The sequence below is a fragment of the Lepisosteus oculatus genome, unplaced genomic scaffold, assembly GCF_040954835.1.
Source record: "Lepisosteus oculatus isolate fLepOcu1 unplaced genomic scaffold, fLepOcu1.hap2 HAP2_SCAFFOLD_121, whole genome shotgun sequence".
NCBI classification, from domain to species: domain Eukaryota; kingdom Metazoa; phylum Chordata; class Actinopteri; order Semionotiformes; family Lepisosteidae; genus Lepisosteus; species Lepisosteus oculatus.
The window spans coordinates 69,261-74,369 of NW_027167671.1; the positions used below are offsets into that span (position 1 = coordinate 69,261).

At 38.6% G+C, this 5,109-nt stretch overlaps 1 long non-coding RNA gene across 1 annotated transcript; it reads right to left on the reverse strand.

The window, feature by feature from the left end:
* Positions 1-250: 250 nt before the first annotated feature.
* LOC138226258 (uncharacterized) lies at positions 251-4,817 on the reverse strand. The gene is made up of 4 exons (XR_011184448.1): positions 4,725-4,817; positions 1,751-1,862; positions 750-852; positions 251-335 (listed from the first exon to the last, which is right to left on the reverse strand). It is a non-coding gene; the product is annotated as an uncharacterized lncRNA (long non-coding RNA).
* Positions 4,818-5,109: the final 292 nt, after the last annotated feature.

The following is a 5,109-nucleotide window of genomic DNA, read 5'->3' on the forward strand; positions in this document are numbered from 1 at the left end:
ACCAAGAAGGAAAATAGGCAAGTTCTTTATTTCTTTATCTCTTTAACTGTAAATGAGTCCCAGCAGACAGGAAGTTTCAACCTCTACTGTCCTGTATTGCTCAAATCTAGAGCTGTACTGATTAGGTTACTTTCCATTTTGCCCAGTCCCACAGATGGTTACTCAGCACACACTCATACACACAACCAAACACATTCAAACAAATGACAGGCCAGCAGCTCCAGCTGTCAGCACCTTGGTTGGGGCTGTACTCCACTCTCGAAGCAGCCATCAGCCTTCTGGAGGGGACTCCAGCCAAGCGAGGCCTTGCTACTGATGAAGGGGAGTTATCGGACCTGCAGGCAAGACATAAATGGAGACAGTGGAGAAAAGTGAAAAAATGATAAACACTGCTCTGTCATCTTTACAGAGTTCGAGCAGTGTTGTCAACTGTGTTCACTCCCTTGCCAAGTTCACAGTCCTGCTTTGAAGCACATAAAACCACAAAAGATGCAAGCTTGGACAACAACAAGCTAATTTTATCAACACTCTTCACTCCAGCCCCCACAAAAAAACAGAAAAGATGTTTCTAAAAGTAGTAGGCTACCTGTGTGGCAGTAAGCAAAAACTGAGTAACAAGTTTGGAAAACGAGCTTCAGTGCACTGTTTATGAAAGCCACAACCGTCTTGAGTTGTAAAGGCAGCATTTTAATTGCTCTGAATGTGTCTGCAATGTGTACATTTCTGAGGGCCGTGTGTCATGGACAGACCTGGGTTGGGCGTTCGGCGGCACAGGCTTGATTCCATTGGAGAAGCAGCGAGAACGCACAAGCGTGGCTTTAGTTAGCACAGGGCAATTCTCAAGGGCTTCACCTGAAGGACACAGTAGGAAAGGCATTCATGAAAAATAAAAAAAGCAACTAGATCACATTTATTTTCTAACCACTTTATTTAATTTAGTGTTGCAGATAGCACGCCAGGAAGTGAGCCAGTGCTCACCACTGTACCACCAGCTGGAAGGAAAACTAAAAGATACTCCAGAAGCAGGGTTGAGAAACATTGCTTTAATACTGATCAGTTACAAATATCAGTCTCTGAAGAGGAATAATCTTACTCCCTAGCTTGCTGCCAAGTTCAGAACAAGCTGCTACTGTATTTTGCCATGACAGAGTTTGGGACAGGGGAGAAGAAATAGAGGCAGCAGAGGGCAGATGCATTGAAAAGCCAGGAATCAACAAAACAGGTGACCACACAAACACCAATAATGGGAATCAGTGCACATTGGCAAAGCAGGTTAATCCCATCAAAGCTCTGTTAATTTAGTCTTAATTTCAATTTATCTTGATCACATCCTCAGCTCTGACAGGGACAGCAGAAAATATTTTTGTTCAGCAACTGCTAATCATGCAAGACCTCTCAATGTGCCTGGTGTTTTATGCATATAGCACTGCACACGCACAACCCACTTCACCTCCTCCAGCCCTGCCAACATACTGCATGTTACTGACACAGACTACTCCCTACCAGGAGCACATGTCTTTTTCCTCACACAAGGAGGGAAATGTACTTCACTTTCTTTTACCACACCATGGACAGAAATGTTTGGAATGATTTTGGTGGAGTTAATGCAAGCCTAAATTACTCCTTTTTCTCTGGATTCAGAATTAGCTAAAGAATTCAAAATAGACTGTATACACACTGATAACTACAGTTCTCAACTCATTACTCAGCCTGAAATTAATAGTCTAGAAAGTATAAATCAGGTACTTACCAATGCGTTTGGCACGTTTGGCATTTTTCTGACTTATATTCATTGTTCTAGTGAACTGCAGGTCTTTCTCAGAGGAGCCACTCAGGTGGGGAGACCAGGGATCTCTGTCCATCTGAGAGGCAGGAACAATGAAGTTCTTAGTGCTTGTTAATCCTCAATGTCTGATTTCCAGAAAAACAGCAGTTTTTGTAGCAAATGCATGTTTTACTAATTTACATATTTTATCATTTCCATGTACTGTAATTGAATCTAAATATACTTAAATATTTGATGTAGAAAGAGTGCAAGAGACATTTAAAACATGTAGATCAGTTTTAGCTACCATGTTGACAGACAGCTGATATAGTGATAATTTGTATTCAATTTAAGTACAGTTCTCAGCTCATCATCTCTACTTTCATTTCTTTTGAGAACATGAACCTGAGGACTCAAGAACAGTAGTAGCTTATGTAATCTCCTTCTCTTCCAAGGAGTCCAAACAGTAAAATCCTGTTTGCTTCAATAAAATGTCCAAATTTGGACAGTGATATCACTGGATCCAGTCTACTTACTTAACACAGTTTTCATTACAAACTATTCTGATTTGCTACTTTAAAAATGACAAGTATTAAAACTGACACTCAAGCAAAACTCCTCAAAGAGTTGTGATGTGTTATCTGTACTCAACTCAAGCATTACAATAGTAACATCGCATATTGACAGATGTAATGGAATGTATAAATCAAACACGAAAAATATGGGATTACAAACATTCAGACCTGTATAGACTGTCCTAAATCTCTTCTTAACGATTTCATAAACCAAAATGCAGCAAACTCTAAGCAGGCAGTTCTATTCTATAATTTACAACTGGAGAAACAGTAATAGGGGGCTGTACTTACTGCTAATATTATCTATTTTCTGATTTGTACTTGCAGACTTTATAAGCAGCATGTTTATAAAAGATGAATGTTAATGCAACTCAGCTCCTTGATGATTTAAAAAAAATATTAGACATACAGATTGTAATCTGAAGAACAAAGAGAAGCCACCCCTAACTGTATATAGATCCCATTTCTAGCTGCTACTTCAAGGAGCCCAGATTGGGCCTTAAGACACCTAACTAGGAATCCTGTTAAAAGCACCCACAGCTCTCCAAAGTAACAAGCAGCCCAGCCATTTTATTGAAGCATCAATACCACAGCATGTTTCAAGAATTAATTCTCTTTTAGTTTCAAGTTGTGGCTCTTTTGCTACAAAAACTGCTTGACCCTATCTATCTACACTCCTTGGATTTTTAAAAACTAGAATATCTCTCACATCTTTCATTTTTATGGATTCACCAATCGACTGAACTATAAAAGTCTGAACATTTAATTACCTAATGTAAGTTTAGAGGTATGGTGAATACAAATGAATGCAGTATTATAAATGAGATTTTACTACTGTTGCAAACCTTATGTATTGCTTCAATGCTGAAGGGAGTAAGCTACACACTTCTTGTTTTATACCCAAACATTTTGTTTGTAATTTTATTGTTCTAATTAACATGAAAAAATCATCATAAACACCCAGATGCCTATAGTACAATCCTGTCTGGCGATTGATATTACCTATGTGATATGTATACCGATTATTAATCTTTATTTTACATAGCAGTTTTCAGAAAACATTGTTTCTTAGGAAAGTGCACATTCAGGAGAGATCATTGTACCAAATAAATCAATATACAGAAGACAACATGCAGAATACATCATAAGATCTATGTGACTGCCAGGGTCTTAAGGTCAGATCTGAAAACAGACTACAAGGTGAGACTACTAGAAAGCCTTATCATGCACTGTTCATAATCTGGTAGAGAGGACAAAAACTTGGCAATATCAGAAGAAAAGACAGTGTGATCAGGGAATTAATTTATTGGGACCATAAAACATAAGAAGAAAAAAAGGTACTTTGAAGACTGAAAGAAATTCAGTAGAGATACGGATTGTGCATACAGAGTATGTACTGTATTTCATGACATGGGTGACGTTTTCTAGAAGAACTGGCACAAGAAGAACTAGACAGAACTGGCTACTAGATGTTTAACGGGAAAGATTTATTTTCTTAATACGATGTGTGGTTCTGGTGTAAAAAAAACGTCTTACAGTAGGTGAATGAAGTAAGCACACATTCAAAAGTAACAAGACCAGTGCTCGAATTCACACCCCACTGTTTTTTTTTATATCGTTTTTGGATATGTTTGTATTTCTATTGATAAAAATATGAATGAAGATACTGCTTGTCTTGAAAAAAACGTTTCTGTTGCTCCGATCCTCGGACAATGATGCGTTTGCGACTCCCATCTCTTACAGGCGGTCGCATCGGTTCACCACGTGCTGGAAAGCGTCGCTACACCCCCATGCCCTCCCACAAGTTTGTACAAATCTTGAACTGAACAAATTAACATCTTCATTGATATACACATCGATTTTTATCAAACGAATTCGTTGCTTTCAGGATAGTTAAACGGGAGCTCATTCTGGTGCTCTCATGCTTCTTCCTCTGCATACCTTCTGCACAAAGTAGCGTGTAGAAGGGCACCGTTTGCACGACATTTTACTGAAGCTGGTCGTAACGGAAAATCGACAGATTTCCGCGGACACCCAATGTAAAAAAACAGTATTTTTGACCACTTTGGTTACACAGTGTAGAAACAAGCAGTCCAATTCAGAAAATAGACTTCGCCTGATCTTTACCAAGTTGCAGGGTTGCAGATGCGCAGTAACCGCACAAAAATAAAAGACTGTCGCTGCCATGCAAGTTTTTTTTCTGCACCATAGTTTACTGTTCTTGTGTTACACGCACGTCATATTAATTTACTTTTAAAATATTATACCAGACTATTTCTAACTAATAGAAAAATAGTGAAACACTAATGTTATACCAGATAAAGTCTCAGTGAAAGCAACTTCTCTTAAAGGGTACTGTAACTACTCCTAAAATCTATAGGTACCTTTCTGCTTTGCTGCGGTATTCCTAATCCGGGAAGGTTTTGCTGCAATAGTTTGCCACTCTCTTGACCATTACTACCGGGCGTACAATACGTTTTTTTTATATATGCCCTGACGAAGAGAATGAGCTAAAGCAATAACCTATGAGAAACTACGATCATTTTAACCCCTTGAGCAATCCGTCACTCTCTCAGTAATAATGCAATTGTGAGTTCAGAGATGACGCGCTGATCGCTGCGTGGCGCTTTACAGATTGAGCACGTGACCTATATAAGACGCGATCTGCGAAAATGACGTTCAGGTTAATTGAAAACAAATGCTCGGGTGAAAAAAATATTTTACCCGAAGATTAAACATTATTAATAGAAATAAAAATAAATTTGCAAC